The sequence below is a fragment of the Chenopodium album genome, chromosome 10 (genome assembly GCF_948465745.1).
Source record: "Chenopodium album chromosome 10, dcCheAlbu1.1, whole genome shotgun sequence".
Taxonomy (NCBI): domain Eukaryota; kingdom Viridiplantae; phylum Streptophyta; class Magnoliopsida; order Caryophyllales; family Amaranthaceae; genus Chenopodium; species Chenopodium album.
Window position 1 is genome coordinate 36,980,023 of NC_137843.1, and position 26,581 is coordinate 37,006,603.

Genomic DNA, 26,581 nt, shown 5'->3' on the forward strand with positions numbered 1-26,581 from the left:
CTCTATTTTCCACCATGGGACGACCCACTTGATAGCAAAGTTGCAAGAAGCAAAGACTTTATTCCACTCATGGCGCCCCATCTTAGAGAAGCGTTTCTTTCGCCTCACAAAACAATTTGGAGTATATTTTTCAATATTGTCAGGAGGACTAATTAATTCTAGTCTCTCCATTAGCCATATCTGCAAAAAAAAAAAAATTCAATGCAAATAAATTTATTACTATACAAAAATATTTTCTGTAATTAAAAATATTATTTTTCTACCTGTAATAAATTGGAGAGCCCCGAAAAGGTGCTTTTGGATTTTTCTTTAATTCATCAAGACTAAGCATAGTCTCTCCAACAATTAATGGCATTGGGTTTCTTCCAGATTCAATTTGCTCCAAAACAGTTAATATAATTGCTTAACCCTCATTAGTTCTACCACTAGTGAGATGATATTGGTTAAGCATGCAAAAGAGAAAAGCTCTTCTTCTATGAACATGAAAAGATTCAGAATAAGGTCTATCAAAGTAGTGGCGTGCAAATTCTTTTAGATTGACTACACTACCATCTACAATATTGGTTAGATCTCTGTCTTTTAAATTAAAGAAGCGCTCAAAATCTTTATAATAATATTCATTTATTCTAGGGATTACCACAAGATCTAATGAAGGAAAGCCTAGGATGGCACCAAATTCTTCCGGTAAAGGGCTAATTTCATCACACCCTAGTCTAAAGCAATGTGTATCTGTGTCCCAATATGCTAAGGCGGTATGAATAAAATCCATGTCAAGATCTACCCCCTTAATACCATAAATACCTCCCATGTGAAAAAAGTCGAGTTCCTTTCTCTGTTTAGCATTTAAAGACCGACACCACTCACAAGTGAAATTGCTAAAACTCTTAGTGATTAAAGACATGATTATTTGTTGAGAAACTAAGGTTATAATTAATCTGTTCGAATTATGCAGAAAATCGGCGGATTAGGGGGCTATTTATTTACAAAATCGATGCAGTTTGACTCCGGAAAGGATTCGGAGGCAGAGCACTGCAGCGCCGAACGACAAACTTGTCGCTTGGAGACAGAGTCTGTCGCCTGGCGACAGAAGCAGCGCTCGGCGACAGCGCAAAATGCGTGGCGACACGCGGCGCTGCAGCGCTTCCTCAACGTGCTATGCAAATCGTGTTTTTCTGCCTATGATTCGAATTCGTACGATGACTTTAAAATTTCGCCCTTTGTTCAAATACCCATACATATCAATATATTTTCTTTTCTCTTTGGATTTAGGTCCGAGTTATTTTTCATTTTTCTCTTTTTAGGGAGAAAGTCGGATACCCTCCATTAGTAATAAAAATGACGGAAATTTTTGCGCAAAATCAATCACAAATTTTTTTTTGCACACATGCACATAAAAATGAAAAATAAATGCAAAGATAATACAGTCATAATAGATGATAATCTGTATATACAAAATATGTCTAACAAATGTAGCTAATAAACGAGTCAGTCGGGAAAAGTCCTATAAAAGTCAAAATAAATAGACACAGGTACAACTACGGCGCTGGAGGACGCAGATGATGTGGAATGTTCATCATATCAAAGAACTGCGCAGATTGAGGAGTATGCTCCCCACCAGCTCTGGTCTCGCCAGGAGTAGGGAAACCCAACTCAAGTTCAGTCCACCCAAGATCGCCCCGGTGATGAATCAACAAAGGCTGAGGTTGCGGAGGCTGCTGCGACGACGAGCCGACCTCGTACATCCCACCACCTTGAGGAGCCGATGTCGCCTCTCCTTGGCCCATCGGCCCAGCCTGTGCACCCTCAGAAGAAGAACCCGAGCCCTCCACCGCTTCGGTCCAGGCAGCATTAGATCGGCCACCCCGACCGCCGGAAGTAGTGCGGCGAAGTCTCGAGCTAGACCTAGCCAGCTCTCTCCGAGTCTCAGGTCTTATCCGAGTACGGGAAGGAATAGGCTGTCCCTACAAAAAGAAATCAAGTTCGATGCAAAGAAATAGAAATATAAACAAAGCAAAAATAAAGAGGAAAAGCTACCTCCCGAGCAGCGTCGTCGTGACGACAGGAAGCCACGTTCCTCATCCGCACTAACTGGCTCCGAAAGGCGTCTATACATCTCGCCATCGCCGTAACCACCTCGCGCGAGAACTGTCAAAGAAATAAAGTCAATAATAAAACAAGACAGATATAAAACAAATAGCAGGTAAATAACTCACCCGAGTCTGGTGACGAGGGATAGATCGCTAAACGAAACGCTGATCCTCGGGGGCCGGAGGGATCATCTCCTCAATAGGCCCGTATGTCCCCTGATAGTGGATGGACATACGAGGGGGAACGAACTCAGTAGGCTCGGTCTGACCAAAAAAAGCAAACCAAAGTGAATAAAATACCACTTGGGGGCTACTTAGCAAAGAGATAAAAGACAAAAATCATACCGCCGCCTCCTCAGACAAAACAGGGGCCGAAGCTAATAACAGAAGCAAATCCTCCTCGTAGCATTGCCCCGAGCTAGCATGAGATCGCCAAGGGGTACCAGAAGGCGACCTCTCCGATAAATTAAGCAGCATCGCATCATGGAACATGTGGCGAGGCGAAGGAGCAGGGACGACGAAAATCTCTTAAGAATGCTGAATAGCAACTCTCTCTCCTAGGTACACCGCCGCCTCATTCGTCCCCTGAAAGTAGCGACGCTCAGCAGTGTACTACGAACCAGTGCGAGAATAACCAGACCGTCCCATGGCCGGTATAATACCTCAGGTTCCTACAAAGAATGACTATAAGATGAAGCTCTACCAAAAGCAATACAAATAAGTCAACTATTCAAAAAGAACATGCCGAGAGGATCAGTTCTCGAACATAGGCAGTAGTCGCTTGGTTACTGAAGCGACCTCCCCAACAGGCGCCAACAGGGAGCTCGCGTGGAGATGATCTCGCCGACGCAAGCGAAGGAAAGTACTCGTAGAACCAGATCTACGAAGATAAAGAGGAAATCAGCAGATCCTGATAAGAGTTTAGAGCTAACTTTTAAAGAGACAAAGTGTACCTCTACAACTCTCCAGAAGCTAGAGAGAGCGATGTTTCCTGTGTAAGATCGATGTCGACAGGAGTCTCGCAATCCCCGCAAAAAGTCAACATAGGCCAAGCTAGCCCAATCGTAAGTCCCGATCAGCTGAAGATCACGGAGAGCAGGAAGGTAGTAAAGCAGCACCCGACTACCCTTGTCAGGAGAAAAGGTCCCTGACGGCAAAATAAGTGCAAAGATGCGCACCCGCTGCTCTTGGTTGCTTGCATCGTCCTCAAAAGCCATTACTAGAGTCGACCGACGAATGCACCTAGAGCTAAATCGTGATGGCTCCACCTCAGCACGGGCCCGAACAGCGATCGGACCCAACAGCTCATCGACCACAGGAGAGAAAACACTAATAGAGCTGTCGAACGGCAGCGCAGTCGAGCAAAACTCCAGTCCCGAGATGAGACTGAAGTCGACTGGGGTGACAGTCATCTCACCCCAAGGAAATTGAAAAGTGTTGGTGGTATCCCAAAAGAACTCCACCAAAGCGCGAACCACGTGGTGGCCCGCATCGAGCGAGTACATGGCCTGCGTAGCCTGGAATAAGGGCAGTTAGCCCATAAGACTCCCAGAGCAGTCGCAATTCTTCATTGTGGAAATATTTGTCGTACAATGAACCAAAGGTCTCGTTGCCAGAGCCGTGGCTACGAGTCCTACCACTAACAATCCCACGACGCACCCTCTCGGAAATATGATGCTCGGGGGAAAAGAACAATGTCCGCTCGTCCCACTCAGGGAAGATACCAAGAGAGGTGGACGGATCGGCGTCCTTCTGAACGGGCTCGTGCTCCCGTCGTGTGTCTCGGGACCGAGAACCGGAACCGCGTTGTCTAGCCATACTATGTTATGAAAAATTGACAAAAATTAAGGCTGTATAGTATCTAAGGTTCGCCTAGCCTCATGATACAATATTCGCAAAAAAGACAGAGTACGTAGTACTAAAACAGAGCACAATTTCAATTCAAGCATATATGGCATTTTTCAAGCAACCAAAAAACTTCTTGCAATATTATGATAATTATTGTGATAAATTGAACAAGAATTGCTAGCAAAAACATCAAGAACGAGCCATATTGTTCTCATGACCTTAAGAGGTTCAACAATGGTGAATCGCTTGTTTCTTCACCAAATTGAGTCAAACAAGTCTCAAAATACTCCCAAGGCAATATACAAACATAATCAAGCAATTTCATGGCATAAAATTTGACAAACAAAGCAAATTGAGCAATATAAGTTTTGAATTTTCAACAAATTCGTGAATAAAAATGTGCAAAATTCACCAAAAAGCGAGTGAGTTTGGAAAAATTTACATGGATCAGCAAACTAGATGAATAAAGCTTCGACTTGCAACAAATTTGAACGAATTTGGTTGAGAAACGAGCAAGAACGAGCAATTCGAAGTTTTCGTGGCGAAACTCGAATGAAAAAAGCAGTAGCAGCGAAATGAGGAAGAAAGGGGATTTATTCAGAAATCCCGACAGCAACGTCGCACGACAACTCTATCACCGCACGACAGAGTGCAGCGCCGAGCGACATAAAGAAAAATCGGCGACAGAGACGTTGCAGCGGCGACAGAACGCTAGGTTTCTCAAAACGAAATTTTCAACCTCATACAGCAGTTTGGGTTCCTTGGTACGCCAGTTAGCCCCTAAAAGCAACTTGATATGATTAAGTAATCGGCACGGTTACAATTGCATTAGGTGATCGACCTGATAAATGATCGTCTCACTTAGCTTAAAGCGCCTAAACATTGGCTCACTACAAAGGCACCAACATAATGGTTCATAAACAGCAAAGGCACCGACATACTGGTTCACAAGCAAGCAAAAGCGTCGACGCACTGGCATAGCAAAAGCAAGTTCAAGCGAACTTTAAAGGATCGACAAGCGTTGGTCTTCGGTGATATTCTTCGAAGTATTATCGCAACAAATGAGGATGACTTCAGGCGAAGATATCTTCGACAGAGTTCCCTAGCTTGTGGAGGGTTGTCACAAACAGCTGGAGGTGATTTTAGGCGAAGTTATCTTCGATCATGTTCCCTGGCTTGCGGAAGATGGTCACAAAGCAATGAAGATCGTTTCAAGCGAAGCAGTCTTCGATAGGATTCTCTGGTTTGCAGAAGACTATCACAGCGGAGATTGGAGGCAGTTACAAGCGTAGCAGTCTTCAGGCGATATCCCGTAGCTTGAGGGAGATCGTCAAAAGCAGCAAGATGGCATTCCCAAGCTTGTGGAAGGTTGTCACAACAGCAAATGCAGCAACAAATCGGTTACTCCAGAGACGTGTGCTCGACGGTGCAAGATACGCGTTTCTTAACTCTTTTATCTGTTTTAACTAACGCTAGTTTGAAGGTATCGGCGTTACAAGAGTGATTTAGGATCGCAGAACGTTCTGAATCATTCTCCGTCCCTATCGCTACTTTGACTTTCGTTTTCGAAACTTGCGTTTCTCCAAACTCAGTCAAAGTGGGGGCTTCTGTAGACACCCATTTGTGTCTCCCCAAAACCAAACCCAGTGATGAATACTTTTCACGTTGAATCATAATCGAATGAAGTGAAAGTGTGGAAAGTCCAGTGTTGCGGTTAGTTTTTATTTCTCTTCTTTCTCTCTGTTTTCGAAAACCTATTTTATGAAAATAGCCAATCCAGTTTAGTTTGGTCCATGGCAAGGGTCCAATAATAGTGTAGTTGGATTGGGCTTGATAAGAGCTTTCCAATGATATATTATAAGCCCAATTCCGATGAATATTGAGGAAGTTATGGCCAAAATACTAAATTGGGGCCGGTTTAACCTTTATATGCGGCTCAATGATCTAGAGGAGGGCCCATTATGATTTATGATTCCTAATGCGATTAGGATTGATTGTAGTCTTCTAGAATCTTCTAGGAGGTTCTTTTGAATCCTAATGTGATTAGCATTGATAATTGAGTTTTATGAGTTTTATTTAGGATAAAAGAAGCGTTTTAAATGAAGTCACAGTTTTACCCCTCGTACACTTAATTTTATCAAAATATGTAAACGTGTGGAAAAACTGCCTGCAGTGCCGCACCACAGGCTGTCGCGTGGCGACACACCTGTCGCTCGGCGATAGGCTCTGTCGCGCGGCGACAGAGGCTATTGCGGCGACAGCGTCGTGTTTTATTCCTTTTCGAACTCTGATTCTTTTTTATCATATTCCGGACTATTTCCGTTATAAATAGGCTCCTTAAACCTCCGTTTTTAATCATCAAAAATACCAACTCTCATTAAGAATTCTCGGTATTCTCTCTCTCTTTCTAGCCTAGCCTTTTACAAACAATATTCCGCATTCACAAGATCTAGACACACCTAGCCGAGTTCGAAGTTGCCTTTGCCCTAGACGTGAAAGGTTATAATTTCTGAGGGTTTGGTCCCAAATCTCTATTTCAATTATTTAATTTAATTCTTTAATTTTATTATTTTCCTTGAAGTTACTAACGCGTGTATTTTGTTATTAGAAAGAGATACGAGGCATCAAAGTATGTAGTCTTATTGCTCTATTCTTGTAGAAAGCATGTTTATTATTTATTAATTCCTAGCATCATGCTTAGGATGTTATTATTTCTTTCTAGTATCATGTTTAGGATGCTTCCTATTTTCTTTCCTAATAGCATGTTAGTATCATGTTAGGGCTAAACCTTTGATTTTTATTGCTTAGTGACATGCTAGGGTTTGTTATTAATCTTGTTAGTATCATGCCTAGGATCTTGCTATTATTATGCTTTAGCGTTATTATGATTATTATAATGATTATTATTATGATGATTATTATTTTTATTATTATTATGTTGCTTGATATATATTATTCATTGTTATTGCTTGATCACACCTTTTATGCATGTTTAAAGGGAATTTGTACTTGTAATCATGCTTAATAAGATAATTAATAATCTTGTTTTCGGTTAATATGATTATAATTCAAGTGATCACCAATAATAGTTTTATTTGTGCATTAATATTCAACCAACATAGATAAACAGGTTTAGGGTTAACCTATTGATTGCATGTTAGTCAGAAAGCGCACATGAATACGAGAAGAATGAAGTAGAGGCCTATTATTAGGGCAGGTTCTTTCTCTTTTAGATTGGATTTGTACCTTCATCCCCGAACTTCCAGTCTTGGTTCCAGACCTATTGGAGTTGACGATCTCCTGGATCGTTAAGGGGTGTAACCTTCACCCTGTGAACGGTTTACAAGTTCCTAAAACTTGTTGACGACTCTTTTGCTCTAGCTTCTTTTCCTTTGGACGCCACCATACATAAGTGTATGATCACAGTGAGGTTCAAGTTTGGGATAATGCTTGAAATATTCCCTACACTGTGCAAATGATTTATGACAATCATGTCCTTGTAGCACAAGAAACGGTGTTATAAATCAAACTACACACTATTCTCAAGTGGTCATTAATCGTCCATCATTTAAATTAAATGACCTCGATTAAGGATAATTTTCGATTATAATATTCAATGTTCACTTAATAGGTGTTTCTTTATCCAAGACTGGTTTTGATACCCTATTTTGAATATTCTCAAAATCAAATGGACTCATAATTTAATTCCAAACCACAATTTAATTGTTTTGTGGAATAATTAGTAATAATTTTTATTCCACTATGAAACCTTTCAACGTTTCATCTTATGATAAATGGTTTTCCAAATGCTTTAAGTGTAATACTCTTTATAAAACATTTATAGAAATCACACCCATATTTAATATGCTTGATTTCTTTTGTGCAATTGTGAATGTTGTCGTTCACTTATTGCATAGGTTTACTTATAATTACTTTGCAAATCTTAGCATCTTTATTATTGATCAGTTTCATAATAAGATGATAAAATTTGAGAGTGTCATAGATTATTTGTGATTCAGGATTTATTGTCCAAGTGATGGCTCCCACTCATTTTCATGATCTGAGATCTTCAACTTGACAACCTACATTCATTAACGTTCAACAACGAACTTTCCAGTGAACAACTTTCTTATTATTGCCTTTAAGGCAACAACAATATTCTCAACATATATTTCAGTAGACTTCCTAATGGTGCTTTGCTTGGATTTTATTCCAAATGGGTCACAGTGATTTGGGATACCCTAGTCACTTGTGATCATGGAAATTTATCTTAAACTCCCGCACATTACACATGGATGCACGTCCATGTTACCATTCTCAAGCCACGACGCATTGTTAGCTCGTGTTTATAAATGGCTTCCTTGTTAAGGATCTGATCCTTGTTAAGGTTTGTGCTTGCAACATCAATTGTCAAACTACATTTATTTCCATGCATCAAGAGCCCATCCCTTTTACTTATCCAAGTACTTTGGATGTTCTTGATCATAATCTAACAGTCCATGACTTAGATTTATTTTGATTGGTACTTTATTCTTCTCATTCTCTAAACATGTAAATTGTGTGACGACTCTATAGCATACACGATGGTTTCAATTGCAAAATTATTCTCAATCGTATTCCATCCATGTGACACTTTAGCTCATTCAGTTTCACTGAGTCTTGCTAAACTATTTGCTATATGATACAGTTGAAAGTCTCTACTAGAGTCTTTCTTGTTTGACTTAGTATTTAGCCTAGCTTATACTAAGTTCAAACAGTTACTTAGTTTTATTCATACGGTTCGAAAGCCTTTCAAAGTCCTTTAATTCATGTTTAACACAGTAAATTCCTTTAAACGTTCAAACATTTTATTAAGTCTATACAATAGATCTTAATTCCCAATATTTAATAAGTATCGTCTTTAGCTTTGTCCATTGTCGAAAATACTTTCAAATCTAAGTATTTAGCATTTGATAGTTATTTCACAATAGAGTTCATAAATTTCTTGTTAGACCTTACAAGATTGACTATTGCTCCCACTAAACTTGTTATCCACAAGAATTTCTATGTTTCTCCATAAGTCAATCCTTTTATTAACTTTATGAGAAAACACGTTCCAATTCCTTTATGCATTGCTACCTTCAATCCCATAATAGATTTCTTGAGCTTGCTTTCAAATTTTAGCATTTTTTTAGATTTTCAAAACCCTTGGACTATTTTCATACACTACTACAAAAATTAGCAAAAAGATCCATTGAAATATGCCTAAGAGACCTCTTCATAACGGGTCTCTATCTCAGGGGTCTCTTTCATAAAGAGACCCGTTCAGTAGGGGGGTTGTTTATGAGAACAAAGAGACCCGTTATCACTTATAGTGGGTCTGTTAGGTAAGTTTAAAAGTTGATATTTAAGAAGACAAAGAGACCCGTTATGTGAAATATGGGGTATGTTTAATTGTATCAAACAGACCTATCATGTCAAATAACGGGTCTGATTGTTTTCTACATTTTAAAAAAAAAATTTAATAATTATTTTTGCAGTTTGCTTTTGAATTTTGAAAATTTTGTTATTTATGCTCCATAAAAATTGGCAAAACTGTCATATATTGTAATTTAAAATTGAATTTATTGAAATTTACATAAATTATTACATCATGAAAAATTGATGTGAATGATACCAAAAGATCATCCAGCATATAAAACTTCAACAAAAAAAATTACAATAATAATTACATTAACAAGGGTTGAGTTCCATTTCGGTTAAGTACTCTATTTCGGCATTTCCTATCTCCGTTGAGAATGTTGTGTGATATGATGAATTAAGCAAATCTGACAAAACAAAAACAAAAACAAAATAATTCATCATTATAATTAAGAAACATTCTACACTAGAAAAATTATTTAAAAACACATTCAATTGTTTTCATTAAAGCACAAAAAAATTGCAATCATGAATGTAATACTATGCATGAATGCTATTCTCAATTAAAAACCAATTAACCATAGAAATTTTCAGCAAAGCATTGACGACGATGAAGACCATCAACTAATGCAAATTTATCTTCAATATAAAGCGGGGTGTATAATTATACAAAGCCTTTAAGATCAGATCTAATAGTACAATTTACTCCTTCAATAATTTCTCACCAACAAAAAAATCAAGAAAAGAAAACCCATATTAAAGGAACTAATTACCTGAAAAACTAACCAGCATATAGCAGCAATAGGAACAACAAGAACATTCGAATCTGCCGAGCTCTGGTTAACGGACCGTTGTGGATCGGAGGAAGGAGAGAGATGAATCCGCCGGAAGCGGCGGCTACTGCGGTGGCGGCTTTCTCACGAGGGTGGCACTTCGGAGGCGCCGATGATGAAGTGTTGGTGGATTTACGCTTTTGGTTTCGGCGGCGAGGAGCTGGTGGTTCTATTGCCGGAAAATCGCCAAATTTTGTGGAGGATGCGGTGGGAATTAATACTCCGTTTATTTTTCATGTGAAAATATGATGCATTATTTCTGTAAAGAATTTAATAGAGGAAGAGGAGGAAGTGAGGGCGGTTGATTCAAAGAGAGGATGAGCTAGGGTTTTAATTTGGGGTTTGGGTTTTGAAGAAAGAGAATGAAAAGTAAAGATCATTATTGCTACATTTAAAGACACGGTGATTAAAAACAAATTAAATAAAATAAATAAAAAGAGTACGAATTCAAAATGGGCACTCATTATTGTTGCAAGGAACAAAGGTAAAAGACCCGTTAACAATGAGAACGGGTCTCTTATCTTTCTAATAAGCCAAAGATGTGGGACCTAACATAATGAAGAGACCCGTTGAGTTTGACAACAGGTTTTTTATCTCTCTCATTTTGTCATTAATACATGTAAGAGACCCGTTACAATTAATATTAGATCTCCTTTATCAAATAGACCCGTTGGTTAAATAACGGGTCTTTAATTGGGGGTCTCTTTTCCAAGTTTTGTAGTAGTGATAGTCACTACCAAAATCCTCTTTTAGGATGACGATTTTGGTATCTATTTTGCCATATTTCATATGTGCAATTTTGTTAGAATAATCACGTAAAGACTTGAGCATTCCGATTTGTGAATAGGTTGTTATTAAAATGAACTCCGTGAATTTAATTATATCCTTTTCAACCAATCTAGCTTTGTATGCATATACATTTCCACATTTGTTAGTTTTCTCCTTGAAAACTTATTTGCGATTGATGGCTCTTTCACCCTTCATGCAAATTAATCAAGTTTTAAACATGATTTTCAAACATGGAGTCTATTTCGAATTTTATAGCCTCTAACCATTATTTGGAATTTGAATTTGTCGTATCTATCTTACAAGACATTATTCCCTTACTATCTAATAGTAAATAGTATGCTTGTAAGTCTTAGGTTTATTTCTAAATTAATAGAAATTTATAGGATTCAATCTAAGCCTTTGGTGAATTCTATACCTATACAGGGTAATTGCATCAAACACTGAGCTTTAAGGCGCTTTCAAAACCCTTTAATTATATACACTACTACAAAATTAGCCAAAGAGACCATCTCAAAATGGCCAAAGAGACCATTTTAAGTGTGGCCCCTAACTAAGAGGTCTCTTTGGCCTAAGAGACCACTTCATCAAAAGTGGTCTCATGTTTTAAAAAGAGAGACCACTTATTTAAAATAGATGATCTTAGTTTTTGAAAAACTAACACCACTTATTTAAAATAAATGGTCTCAATTTTCAGAAATCTGAGACCACCTATTTCAAATAAATGGTCTTAAATTTTCAAAACTGAGACCACCTATTTCAAATAGATGGTCTTTTTCAACTTTTTTTTTTTAAAAAAAAAATTTATTCGTACTTTTATTATATAAATAATTTGAATTAAACAAAAATACAATTCCTATTTACAACGAAATATAAGTAGTTCATAGTTGAAAAAATTTATACATGACTCCTACTAAAAGCATACTACAAAGTCTACAATCCAGATTCATTAAAAAAAGGGCCTTTTCTTAGCAAATCTTGTGCAACAATCTCGCCAACCGAACCATGTTACTTCATGTCATGTATTGAACGTGTAAAGATGATACTTTGTCAGGAAAGCCTTCAAAAACAACATAGGATCGTATAAATCACACTAATTCCTGCGCCAAAAAAAATAAATTTCACCATCTGTAATCAATCAAAATACAAAACTCTTTAAAGCAATAAGAGAAAATATTCCAATGCAGCCTTAAGGAAATTCTTGCTCATCAAAATACAAATCCTCCAGTTCACTTCTCTACTCAGTATGATGCTTATTGTAGCTTTTGTTACACATGTCATTAGCGAAAAATATTCAATTGTTACAACCCAAAAATATTTGCCACTTGATTAATGCAAAGGAATAGATTCATACACATAAAATTTCAACCAGTTTAGTTCAAAACAAATTCAATTATACAGAATAAAGCAAGGATGACCAAGAACAAAAACTAATTAACAATAGTCAATCAAACAAAAATAAATAAATACGAAAATATTGACGATGAGTAATGGGTTTAAATCTTACTTTCCAAGTGACATGTTTTTGTTGCAAAATGTTACTGCTGCCACCGTCCAATTTGAACTCAGTGAAAATCGATTGTGACTAGTGACTCACTTTCATCTTTTCCTCCGTTTTCTACAATCACCAGAAATCAAAAATATGTAAACATCAAAACCCGTAAGAGATTAAGCACAAAAGATCAATTTTTGAGCTTTAAATGAAAGATTAAAGACCAAATCTGTGAGATTGAAATAATAAAATAACCAGATCGGAGTAAAGAGGAGCATGAACTGATGGGTTCATTACCGGAGTCGACGCTGGAGCAACTAGATGTCGCGGATAATGTGTTCTCAGGGTACATTATTCCGGCTAAGGTGGAGAGAGAGAATAGAGAGGAGGGGTGGGGCAGAATAGAGAGGAGGGGGATGTTGAATATTAGGGTTTGAGGGAAGAGAGAATAGGGAAATCTAAGGTTCGATCTTATAACACGTGGCAATCTATATGATAAATAGATCAGTCTAAATTATTTATTTATATATTAATTATTTAAAAAAGATAGACCACTTCTCTAATATTAATGGTCTCTCTATTTTTTAATTTATTTAATTAAAAAAAGGAGAGACTACTTCTCCTATATAAATGGTTTCTCTATTTTTTTTTATTTTATTTAATAAAAATAGGAGAGATCACTTATCCTAAATAAGTGGTCTTAGGTCTCTCTTGAAAAAAATAATTAAAAAAAAAAAAATTCAATAGAGACCATTTATCTCTAATAAAGGTCTCAATTAAAATTTCATTCCTCTAAGACAATACCAAAGAGACCATTTATTTGTAATATTGGGTCTCTTGAAACCAAGAGACCACTTATTTAATTCATGGGTCTCTTGTTAGAGGTCTCTTTGGAAAATTTTGTAGTAGCGTATGTTCATCTTACTCCAACTTTTCAGAAGTTTTGTGAGTAATGAATTCTCACGAAGCCCTTTTAAGGTCTTTCGAGATTCTCAGTTCTAGTTTGTTGCTAATCTCGATGGTCATCGAGTTCATTTTTCTCCCACTTGTCGTTTTGGAAATGTGTTACTTTCCAGAAAGACCCCACTTAGAGCAACAAACATTATGTTCTCAATTAGGTTGTGGAGGTAATGCCCGTAGTCTCACTTGATTGCTTAACATGTATATTGTCTTTGGGTAAAAGTTCGTTGTGAAACAAACAGTTAGCTCATACTTGAGCTATCTTAGCCTTTAATAAGCCATTAAGCTCCCACTGAGCCACCTATCTCTTGCTAAGCCAGTGAGCTCCCACTGAGCCACCTATCTCTTGCTAAGCCAATGAGCTCCCACTGAGTCACTTAGCTCCCACTGAGGCTAAGAGTTTTAGACATATACTTGAAAAGGCGTTTAGAAGTTATTTCTATCCATAACTGAATATGGTGTCCTTTCTTAGCTCCGACATTTTGTTTAGTGTAACATTAGTCATTTGTGCAAATCTTTAAGAACTTTATAGGAAGGGATGTGATCCATCATCATTCAAGTCATTTTCAAATGACATCGAGGTTTCCGTGAAGACACACTATGTTCTTTGTGGAGTTATTTATGAAAATTTCAATTCATAAGTTTGTAATGGTCACACTTGGCCCAAAAAAACATCGCTCGATCTAATCTAGATGTTTTAATATCTTGCCAAGTCGATTCTGTACTTCACTGAACTATTGAGCTACTCAAGGCAAGTTTGTTCACATTTGATGAATATAGCCACATTCTTTCAAATTCTTTGTGAAACTTTGAAGTAACTAAATCTTCTTGAGCGTTTAGAGTTAATTGTCTATGCCAAGAACAATAGCTCTTTACTTTGTCGGTTTTTAACAAGTAAGACTTGCTTGTCTTAGAACGATTCTGAATCGATCAACTGTCAAGAGCCTATATAGCCTTGAGTACGTTCTTGTTAATGTGACATTGCTAAAGATGTACAAATCATGCCCATGACTTGAACTTTGTGAGTCTTTATGTTAGGGAAATGTTTGTTTATAATCAAGCATTCTTGACTCATGGTTTAGATAACCATGCCATTCAAATGAATTTGCAACTATTTCTCTTTACTTTGAATGTGAGTCTTTCCGTGTGTTAACGGATTGTTTGCTGATTATGGAACAGAATAACCATTTATTTGTTCTAGCCTTAGCTTAAAAGGTCTTTAAACAAAGCATACGACCTTACAACTAATGTAGCTCTTCTTGCTTCATTCTAAGCTTGTAAGTCAATAACTTAGCTTAACTTCAATAGTTTGAGGTCACTTTCAAAGTGCAACACTCAAGTAGTATCTGATACTTGTGAAGATAATGACTTGCTAAGTTAATTAGAATAACATGAACTCTTTAGTAGAAATGGAATTTCATTCCTTTTCTTTGTTCCTTGTTTCCTATATTTCTTATTTATACATTATCTTATAACCTTTAAGAACCGTTTCTTTAAAGGTTTTGACTTTTGTACTTTGTTTGGCATAATTAAGCATCTAGTGCGCCGTATAACAAAGTCTCATCTTTTCCTTTAATTCGTACTTGAATTATTACATCAATGAGTTGTACTCACTAGTGTATAAAGCAAAAAGATATGTTGGTTGTCAACTTCTGATAATTTGAGTTTTCAACTCAATGCTTCATGTTTATCAAAAATACCTAGTATTTCGAATACATGATGTCCAACTGTCCTTTCGGACTTAGTTATAAAAGTCATTTATGAGAATTGTATTTTAGAAATGCCTTTCTTTGAGAACTATTTTCCAAGATTTCCTTTACCAATCATTGAAAGCAATATAATTTGATTTAGGATTCTACAAATATAAGTGCAAAGTATAACCATTTATCAAAAAAAATAACATAATAAGTTTGAAATTCAAAAGCATTCATGCAAATTTTCAATCTTATTAAGCATCTTATCCACGCATTAAATTTGTCCCCATTTGGCGAGAATAAGGCGATTCCAAGATCCAAAAAATCAATGAGTGATTAAGCATGCTTTGGCTTGTCTTAACACTCAATATTCTAAGGTAAGCAACACTTTGCTAATGGCTCCAAGCCACTCTTGGTTAGATAAATCGTCGCATCTAATGCTCTCTCAACAACTTATCCGCTTTGCCACGACATGTTAGGACTCCATCCTCATATCGTTCAGTATAACCAAAACTAACATGCATACCCGGTACGCCTTATGTATCCTAGGGAAAAATAGTGATGCCTCGCTTTAGCATAGCCCATCACTATTCTCAATAGGTCGGTAAGTGTTGTTTTGGAATGGCAAATTTTACTCAATATTTTAGGGACCTAGGGTTTCTATGTTTGTTGATTTAAGTGAACTTAATTAATCATCGCAACATTCTAAATCCTAAACATACATCTAATCATATTATTCATATATATATAATCATAAATATATATCAAAAACATAAATAAATGATGCATTTGGCAACTAGCATGACCCCTTCAGTCTTCAAGCCTTCAAGGGTCTTCATTTGCAACTTCATGGCTTCGTCTTCCAAGAACCTCCATCTTCAAGACATGACCAAAATAATGCAAATACTAGTACCTACGATTAGGACTAATCTAAATATTAAGGTACAAAAATACTCAACGGTTCGCAGACGGTATTTAGATTTACAAATATACATGACGGAACGCAGTCCGTATTTTCTATCCTAATCGTGCCCCACTAGTTGCCATTTTATAAAACCTGTGAGAGGATATACATTCCATTCATCCATTCACTATTTGTGAATGGCCCATGCATTTTACAACGATAAACAAGTAACAATGCACAAATACACGTAAATTAGTAACTAACTTAGGTGGTTAATCCGATTAACGCGCCTAATTAAAACTAGTCAAAGTTGTTTAACCGATTTTGTAATTAAGCGCAATAAGCATAAAATTGAAGCTCCCACTAAATTCCGCATCCAACTTAATTAATCCAATTAATTAAGCCGCTAAACCCAAAATTTTATCAAAATAAATATTACAAATGCCGCTCAAAAACCGAGGCCTAGCCTCCAAAATTAATTAAAATAAACAAACATAATTAAATTAATTAGAATAATTAAAACGGCAAAAATCGCAAAATTAACATAGCCCTAAAACCGGGACATATGTGCCTAGTGAGGGGTCGTGCGCACAACCGTGGCCCATGCCAAGCGTCACACCTATAGCCTAAAGTATCGCTTACACGTTATACTCCCTACGGGGCGTGCTTGCGACACGTGGCCACGAAGGCCACACGGGCTTGCTGCTATGCGCATCGTGCCGCAAGTTAGCAGCACACCCGCACACGCACAGCCACCATCCGCACCAAGCAGCTCGTACAAGGCAGCACGCGCACAGCCGCAGCATGCTGCTGGCTTGATGCGCACCAAGCGCACCATCCCTTGGCTGCCACATGTGGGCTGCTGTGAAGCTCGGCTGGCCGAGGGTGGTGTAGCCTTGGTTTGCGTGCCATACTCTCGGGATTAATTCCGAATTTTGTATGACTTAATTAATTAATTCCAAATTAATTTTAGAATTAATTTAATGAACAAAATGAAAATTATAACAAGTCCAACTTAAATAAATTCATCCAAGTGCACAAAACCAAAATTATTTCCATGAAGTATTCTTTAATAAAATTGGTTCAACTTGATGCAATGCAATGAATAGGGCTATTCTCACTATTAATTTAATTAAATTAAATTAATCATGAGATTTGACAAAAATAAAAGGGAGTTGGAATTATGAACACAAAAATTCATATAAAGATTCCAACTTTAACTTGTGAATCCTTGAAAATTATATCTTCCAATATGAAGATAAATTAAAATTCTATCACAAGATTAAAACTTTATGATTCCAATCAACTTAATAAATGATTAAATTAAAAAGTTTAAAAAAAATTCATGGAATTTAGTAACTCAAAGATCCAACCACTTAAAACAATTAAAGATTGGATCTTTAGTACTTAGAAGTATCAAATAATAAATTTTTCACACTTAATATAATGGATTTGCAATTATGTGAAAATTTAACCAATCTTTCAAGCACTAATTACTACAAAGTAACCATGCTTAAAGAGGTCCAAAAATGCAGAAACATTAAGGAAAGAACTAAATACATAATCACTATAGATATGCCATTAAGATTCAAGGTTAAAAGATTTAAAATTTTTCGTTTAAAACGAAAAACCCTCGAAAAAGGCATTTCTGGTCCGATTTTGGCTTTTTCACAGGGCTAAAAAGGATGAAAACTGTCTAGAATGCTGTTTCCACCCAAAATTCACTATTTTTGGGCGAAAATCTGGGTTTGGGGCCAAAAATCAGATTAAAACGGGATTAAAAAATAACATAACTGAGCTACTAATCTAATTAGTAACATAAACCAGAAAATTAAAATCGTAAAAACCTTGAAAAAATTTAGTTACAAAAATAAATGAGCAAGGCTCCGATACCTATGTTGGGTTTCGATGAGTCCGACTCACCGTGGAAATAAAACCCGAGCCCAAGGAATACTCACAATTAATATAACTAAAGACATAAATAACAAGATTAAGGAAAAGACTAAATTACCCTTGAAGCGTGCTTCGCTCGACCACCGGAGCTCTTACTTGAGATAGCCAAGTCTCACAAAGGGCGATGACCTCCGACGGTATCCACCCAAAACGCGACCCGACCGTCTACTACTTGGAGGTTAGCCAAATCCGACCAAAAAGACTACCCGAGTAATTAATGAGCTTATAGGATTTCTCTCAAGTGGAGTTCCTAATTGAGCTCTTACTCAAGTGAACAATCCCGAGGTATGCCTTGGCTATTTATAAGGAGTGCTTCCTTGTGAATTCTTCTCATCTTTCAATGTGGGACTTTTCACAAAAAGATCCCACATGGAAAGAATGTTGATTCCAATTCCTAGTTAAATAATCCAAGGAATAACTAACTAACAAGTGTCACATGGTTAGGTGAGGAACACTTCCTCACTTGCTCCCCAAGGCAACTCACATCCATTGTCACTACAAGAAAAAGGGAAATTAGCAACTGATTTTTGCGACTATCATAATAATCAGTCGCAAAAATTATTTTTGTGACTGAAAAAGACGAGTAGTCACAAATTTTGCAACCGATTTTGAAGTAGTTGCTACACAGTCGCCAATTAGCAACTAATTTTTGCGACTGCCATTATAATTAGTCTCAGAAAGTATATTTGCAACTGAAAATGACGAGTAGTTGCAAATTTTACAACCGACTTTGTAGTAGTTGCTATGTGGTCGCTAATCTGCGACACTCTTACGGTTTTTTGCGACTAAATTTTAGTTGCTAGGATTAGTAATTTTGAAACCATTTTATTTTAAAAAATAATTGCAACTACTATTGCAACTAACACAATAGTATATACCAGTATTTTAAAAATTTATTAATAAAGAAATAAGAAACCCTTAGGTACTACCGCCTAAAAAATAAGAACTACTGTCACTGCTTATTCTTATTCCTTTATTCATAATCCTACACTACATACTCTTCTTCCCAAAAAAAAAAAAAAACGCTTCCTTGATGAATTTCAGAACATCAACCTATTGTCGTCGTCTTCATCTGCCAGCGCTGCACCCCTCATCTCCTCCCAAGTTAGTTACTCATTCTTCCCTTTCCTACCGTCCATTCCATCTTTCTCTTACCGCAATTTTCCAATTGCGAATTTTAGGGTTATCATTGAATTTTTATTTTATTTTATGTTTTTCCAATATTTTTTAAATCTGGTTTCCATTGCGAATTGGTTTTAACCTGATTATTGATTGAATTGCGAGTTGATTGATTTGCGAATTGATTTATATCTGATTGTAATACAAAGAGATAATTGATTATAATACGAAGTAAGTAACTAGAATTAGGAATCAGTATTTTTCAATTATGTTTATGGGTTAAGGGGGCTTGGAAGTTGTGGTGAGTTGTCAAATTGAATACTTTGAATAAAGTGATCTGATACTCATATTTTAGCATTGCTACTCGTATGACGGTTAAGGAGATTTGTATTTGGTTGGTGATATTGGATAAGATTGATGAAGATTTGCAATTATATCTTCTGTATCTGTGTTGTTTGTGTACCTAGCCAGTGCCCAGTTTGATGCATAATGAATATACTTTTTATATGGTTGCTTATAAGCTTATACTAATTATTATTGTAGTTTTATATTCATAGTTGGTTTTGCATACTGCTACTTATACTAAATTATGTTCAATTGAAGATTTTGAGTGGAACTAAGCTTATTTTGGTTTTATTCATCTTCACTTCGTGAGGTACTCCTTAATTTATTTATGCTTTGTATTTAGTAATTTTTAATGATTTAAATTTGATTACTTTTTATGATAGAATTTCTATAACTAATATTGAACTACGTATTTGAAATTTGTTGATATGATGTAATTTTCATAAAAAATGTATCTTTGCTTAGGCTCATAAGTCATAATGGTTATAATACAATTGCTCTGTACTGTTTATTTGCTTAAAACTGATTCTATGCATGTCCATTTTTGAATTTCTTGAAGTTCTCCCACCTATGGATATGGTTGGTACTACTTACGGCAGCTGAAACAATAGACTCATAGAAGTATTAAGATGATTCCTACAAATATCATCTCCAATAGAAGGTTCTAATCTTTATCCTCTTGATAAAGCCAGGGCTTTAATTTACTAGTTTTGACTTTGCTTCTTGTGTTTACAATATTTTTAAGAGTGTGTTGAGTATCAATGTTGGGGTTTCGATATTTAGGTGTCTTATTCTTTTTATCTCAATTGCATATCAAGTTTTACAACCTTAGTCCCTACGGTTAACATTGCTTTTGTTATTTGACATACAATATGTTGAAGTAGATGATTATGTTACATAGATTGGCATGGATATATAGATGGAGTTACTTAGATATAATTCAACTAATTGAAACTATCTGCAACATTTCATGTTCTTGCAACTTTTATAAAAAGCTGCTGCCTCTAGAAAGTATGTTAAAGTTGAGGGGTCTAAGTTACTTATACCTATTCTTTAATTCTGCTAGTAAAAAGAAATAGACCATAAAAACTAAGTAAAAATAAGTTAAGACCCAAAAAAATGCTTATGAAAAAATTTGACCCCATTTGTTGTGTTTACTCTCTTGGGTATATCATAGTTATTACAAATGCAAACACATAATGATATGCATCAATATATAGGGTAAATTCTATACACTAAATAAAGTTTGTAAGTTGGCCATAAAAATGTCACAATCTGCGTTTCAGGTGAGAAAGCTGCCAACTTTGTTTGAGCTATTAGACCAAAAGTTCACTTATTTTTGCTAGCTAAATCTGTAATGTGCTACTTCCTTTTGGCTTTTTTCTATGTTATGTTGTTATTGTTGTCATTGTACATAAGTTGCTACTGCCCCTCTTCTGCTGCTCCCCCTTCTGCTTTTCTCTTCTTGTTGCTCCCCCTTGTTGTTAACGTTTGTTATTGTTGTCATAGTAGTTCCCCCTGCTGCTCCTCCCCTCTGCTCCTCCACTGTTGTTATCACTGCATTTTTTATATTGTTGTTGTGTTGTATTTTTTTTAAGTGCTAACATCTTTTAATTCAAGGTAAAGAAAAAAGATGGAGTTTTACCCAATGTTGCAGAAGTTTATAAGAGCACTCCTTTTTTCGATGTGGGCAATGATGAAATTGAATTGATGGGTGAAAAGACTCAAGTCATGGTATGATTATACTTGTATATTTTGCTAAGATTACAAACAACAATTATGGTTGTTAATGTTTTGAGATATTATAGATTGTTTATTTGTTTATGTGATTCAATTTGGAGGATGAGAATAATTTGTTGGCGTTAATCAAATGATTAACGTGGTATGGCATGATGTGAATAGTAGTAGATTATGAATCCATACCCTATTGGAGGGAATTGTTCGATTTACAAAGGAGATTATGCCGAAATTTTTACTAATAAATGTTTACATTTAATATTATTATAAGTGTTGCATTTTTTTTTTTAATTCTCTATGTCTTTTAAGTTTTGACAATTGAGACCATAATTACTAATATATATCATAATGCAGGGGTAATATATGGAAAAACTTGAGGAATATAAGAATAAAGGAATTGAGATAAAGCCCCGACAAAGTCTATTTGGAGGTTATAGGCGGGCAAAAGAAAGGAAAAAATTACAGTTTCGGGAGGGCTACACGAATGTACTACAAGAACGATCCTACTTCTTACCTATTGCATCATCTACACTCCTATAATTTCTCAACTAAGCTCTCACGTTGAAAAATTAAAGAAGATGGCGGAAGAAAACCAACTAAGCTTTAATTTTTTGGAGGCATATTTGTATATCGTCATTAGTTGTTATTTGAAGTAGCTTCCTTTATGTGGGAGTTGAATTTTGAAACAATTAGTCATATGGTTTAAATTATTGTTTTTTAATACATTGATACAATATTGATGAAATTTTGGATATTTGAATAAAATTAACATACCATTTTGGTTATTTGAATTGATGTTTAGGTACCTTTTCTTTATTGATATTGGTCGTCGCTTATTCGCTTGAATTATGGTTTCCAAATATTGATATTCAGTCGCAAAAATTTAGTAACTGCATATTTGTTTTAGAGACTAATTGGTTAGTTGCAGATAATTGGTCTCTATAGTCGCTAATCTGTCGCAAAAAATTAGTCTTTGTAGTTACGAAAAATTGGTCTTGTATGTAGTTGCTAATCTGTCGCTAAAAAGTAGTCTCAATAGTCGCAAATTCGTCGCAAAAATTAGTCTTTGTAGTCGCAAAGTTTGGTCTTGTAGTCGTTAATCTGTCGAAAAAGTAGCCTCTAAATGTTGGTCTCCATAGTCCCTAATCCGTCGCAAATATTTTACGACGGACAATGATTTAGTTGCTAAAATTTGAAAGTTAGTTGCTAAATGGCAGTTGCAAAGTCGTTGCAAATCCGTCGCTAAATTTGCAACTGTTCGAAAGTTAATTGCAAAAATGAATTTGTGACGAGGTCTTTGGCAACTAACCAAAGTAGTTGCAAATCCGTCGCAAAGCCATTTTTGCGACGGATTTGTGACTACTTTAGCCGTCGCTAATTCCCCTTTTTCTTGTAGTGTGTGACCTAACCATGTGGCACCCAACCTTGAGCCCAAGATAGGTTCGGTTGGGCCGCCACCTTTCGGCCTGCGTCCATGACCCGTCACCGGGTCCGCAGCCCTTGCCACAAGGTGCTGCCAACATGGCGCGCTGCCATCGTGGCACGCTACCACATGGCGCGCTGCCACTTGGTGGCTGCCAAAGTTGCTGCCACGTGTGCTGCCCCATGGCGTGCTGCCATGTGCCCTGCCACGTGGTGCACTTCTATTTGGCGCGCTTCCCTAGCCTTTCGCGCGGCATAGGGTTTTTACTTATTACTTGAAGCATTCTCCCGTCTCGCCAATTCCTAAATTTTAGCTCGACTTTTAAGATTCGGTTCTGATGCTCTATGCTCGAAATCCGTTGTCTTTGTTTACAATACTCGAGTGACTCATTAATTCCTTTCGGATTAATTTGTCGTGTCGGATCGTTAGTTGCTTGGGTTAGTTGCTTGGGTGTGACCCGAAAGGTTCAATCAAGATTAAGGTGTAATATTAATTATTCATTAATATTACTGATCGGAAGCGGCCTCCACCTAGGCATTCCGATCACTTGAACTTACTGAATAATTAGCTTTCAAATAGCTCTGAACCCTCTATCGGAATAATACACTTGTTTGAAGGACACTATTCCTTTCACCATATTGCCAATCGAACATTATGAGCAGACTCTTCGAGTCATGCTATATGACGAAGAAGCAAATCGGGAGGCCATGCGAGTTGCACTAGACTCACTCCCGGAGCCCAAGGACAATGCTGCCTTGCATCATGAGATATAACGCTTGAGAATAACAAGAGCCTATAACAAAAGAGTATACAAACGGCCCTTGAAAGTGGGTGACTTTGTGCTATGGAAAATGGAGGCAACTAGTAGGGCCAATGAGCAAGGCAAGCTGAAGCCTAACTGGGAAGGTCAGATCTATGAAGAAGTGAGAGGCGGCACCTATCGCCTGGAAACTCCAAACGGAAGGCGACTAGCCTAGAACTTGAAATGTAGATAACTTTTAAAAAGTACTTCTCCTAGGGCTTATAAATTTTTTTATAAATAAAAAGCCTATCAATGAAAGAAATTGCTTTTTGTTTTCAACTTTGGTTATTTATTTATCGCTTTAATACATCTCCCAATGGGAGCACCGTCTGGGCAATGTGATGTTGTCCGCCTGCGTCATCAACTCAGCTTTAGTCTCAAGATTATTTATTGTATTTTGATATTGGGTAACGTCGGTGGAATCTTTCGCCTGTTTATTGGCCCGTCTTACCTCTTCTTGCTTGCGAGTGTATGGTTTTTTGAGTCCATCAACTCTCAGCATCGCATGCATTATACAAACGGTGTGTTAGAAAAACAGCCGGAAACATACTTGGGTAATTGAGTAAAGTTACCATACCTTAGACAACAGGGAGAGGATGCGTTCAACATTGAACGCTTGAATGCTTGAAATGGCCTCCTTCTCCTTCTTGGGGATGGCTCCAAGCATGGCCTTAAAGTACTGCTACACATCCGACCACCAAGGAGATTGATCTGCACCTTAAGGAAGAATTGGTGAGTGAGCTATATAAGCGGCACCCATCTGTCGACGGCTGCCTGATGATACCTCTAACGTCTGCTGAGAGTGAGACTTGACCTGGATGGGCTAACCAAGTTCAACAAGAGAATCTGCAGCCTATTATCGCCTATAACCGCTGCTGCACCGCTTGCAGCTTTAGGTAGCTTACTACCTGTAGGCACCTGATGAGTACTTTTCACGTCATTGAATATCGAACGAGGTGAAATGTTGAAGAGTCTCATGATTTCTTCTGTTTTCTTAAATGTATTGATAAAAATAATTCACTTCTGTTTTCGAAAATCATTCATATGGTATTCTATTTTTGAAAAACGTCCAATCAAGTTTAGTTTGGTCCATAATCTAGGTCCAATAATTGTGTATTCCGATGGGGTTTGAAAAGACCTTTCCAACGATATATTATAAGCCCAATTCCGAGTTATAACAAAGAAGTTATGACCAAAATACTAAACTGAGTCCTAAATGAGTTTTATGGGCGACCCAATGATCATGTGGATGGTCCATTAATTAAATTATATTCCTAAAGTCATAAGGATTCTTCATAGTCTTCTATAATCTTATAGAAGGTTATTTTGAGTTCCAATGGGATTAGGATTATTAATTATAATTACATTTGATTTTGAAAAAATAAGGAATTTTAATTGGAATAAAACAAGTGTCTCAAAAGATTAAAACCGGTTTAAGTAAGTTAAGTACGGACTCCAAGTAACCTAATTTGATCAGGAGAAGGACTCCGTACGGAATTTTTATCATAAGGCAACCATCGCGCCGCAATAAGTTCATCGCACCGCGATGGCCTTATCGCCACGCGATGGAACTATCGCATCACAATAGCCTTCCGCGTCGCGATAGAGGCAGCTTTACTCCGAGTCTGATTCAAACTCTTTTTTATCGTTTACGGTCGATTTTTCTCTATAAATAGGGTCGTTTTCCCCCGCCAACAATCATCTTCTCTTTCTCTCCCTAAGCTAGAAGCTAATTCTTCTCTCGCTATCTCTCCAAACCATTCTACACCCTTTTCAAAATACACCATTCCTCATTCACGAGATTTGAATACACCTAACCAAGCTCGAAGTTGCCTTTAACCTAGTGGTGAAAGGTTGATAGTTCTGAGGGTTTGGTCCCAAATCTAATTAAAATTCATATTATTCTAATTGTTTGATTTAATATTTTCATTGAATTTACTAAGGTGTGTATTGTTTTGATAGAAAGAGATACGAGGCTTCAAAGTGAGTAATTTAATTGCTTTATTTCTTTAGAAATCATGCTTAGATTGTTATTTTAATTCCTAGTATCGTGTTAGGATGTCTTTATTGATTTCTAGAATCATTTTAGGATTAAAGCTTTGATTTTTATTGTTTAGTGACATTCTAGTATTTGATATTAATCTTGTTAGTATCATACCTAGGATCTTTGCTTACATTATTATGCTTTGATGAGATTGAGATTGTGGTTATGATGATGATGATTTGTTGTTATTATTATATTGCTTGATATTATTGTTATTGCTTGATCACGCCCTCTTTTGCAGATAATTTGTACTTGAAATCACACTTAATAAGATAATTAATAATTTGAATTAGGCTAATATGATTTTAATTCAAATGATCTCCAATAATAGATTTGTTTTTGCATTAATAATCAACCAACATAGAAACAGGTTTAAGATTAATATATTGATTGTATGTTAATTAGAAAGCGCACATGAATATGAGAAGAACAAAGTAGAGGCCTATTTAGGGCAGGTTCAATCTCTTTTAGGTTGAATTTGTACCTTCATCCCCGAACATCCAGTCACGGTTTAGGACCACTATGGAGTTAGCAATCTCTGTGATCATGAATGGTTTACAAGTTCCGAAAACTTGTTGGCGACTCTTTTGCTCTAGCTTCCTTTCCTTTGGACGCCACCATGCTTAAGTGTATGATCACAGTGGGGCTCAAGTGTGCAGTGGGATGCTTGAAATATTCCCTATAGTTTTTGGCGACTCCACTAGGGAGGATTTCTATTTTAATTCCTAAAATTTATTTTGGCAATAATTTAGAATGAGTGGATGAGACTTGAAATTTTCTAAATATTCATGTGCATAATTTTGATTAACATTAATTGCATAAGAATTAAAAGGTCCGCATTGGAAAGACCATCTGTAATGAGTAAAAAACATAGGATTTACACGTAGGAAATTTGGGAAATATCTTTCACAACTAGAATCGAAAAAACGCTACAAAAAATCGGAAATCTCGAGAACACAAAAAGCTGCCGAGGCATGTAGGAACTATCGTGAAATGACAGTATCCATCACAGTGTGATGACCTTATGTAGACACCTAAATATGTCTCCCCAAAATCAAACCTGATGATGAACAACTTTTCACCGCCGTTATTGGTCGGGTTTAGTATTTAATCCCGGGAGTGCTTAAAATTCATATTCAATCAAACTCAGTTCA

At 36.6% G+C, this 26,581-nt stretch overlaps 2 long non-coding RNA genes across 3 annotated transcripts; one reads left to right on the plus strand and one right to left on the minus strand.

Annotated features, from left to right (window-relative positions):
- Positions 1 to 11,768: 11,768 nt before the first annotated feature.
- On the minus strand, positions 11,769 to 12,899 carry LOC145563903 (uncharacterized). Its single transcript, XR_014094668.1, has 3 exons — positions 12,744 to 12,899; positions 12,462 to 12,572; positions 11,769 to 12,054 (listed from the first exon to the last, which is right to left on the minus strand). It is a non-coding gene; the product is annotated as an uncharacterized LOC145563903 (long non-coding RNA).
- Positions 12,900 to 18,896: 5,997 nt separating this feature from the next.
- Positions 18,897 to 21,943, plus strand: LOC145563904 (uncharacterized). 2 transcript variants are annotated; one of them, XR_014094669.1, is made up of 5 exons: positions 18,897 to 19,061; positions 19,680 to 19,731; positions 19,981 to 20,082; positions 21,042 to 21,155; positions 21,513 to 21,943. It is a non-coding gene; the product is annotated as an uncharacterized LOC145563904 (long non-coding RNA). The 2 variants fall into 2 exon arrangements; XR_014094670.1 differs by lacking the exon at positions 19,680 to 19,731.
- Positions 21,944 to 26,581: the final 4,638 nt, after the last annotated feature.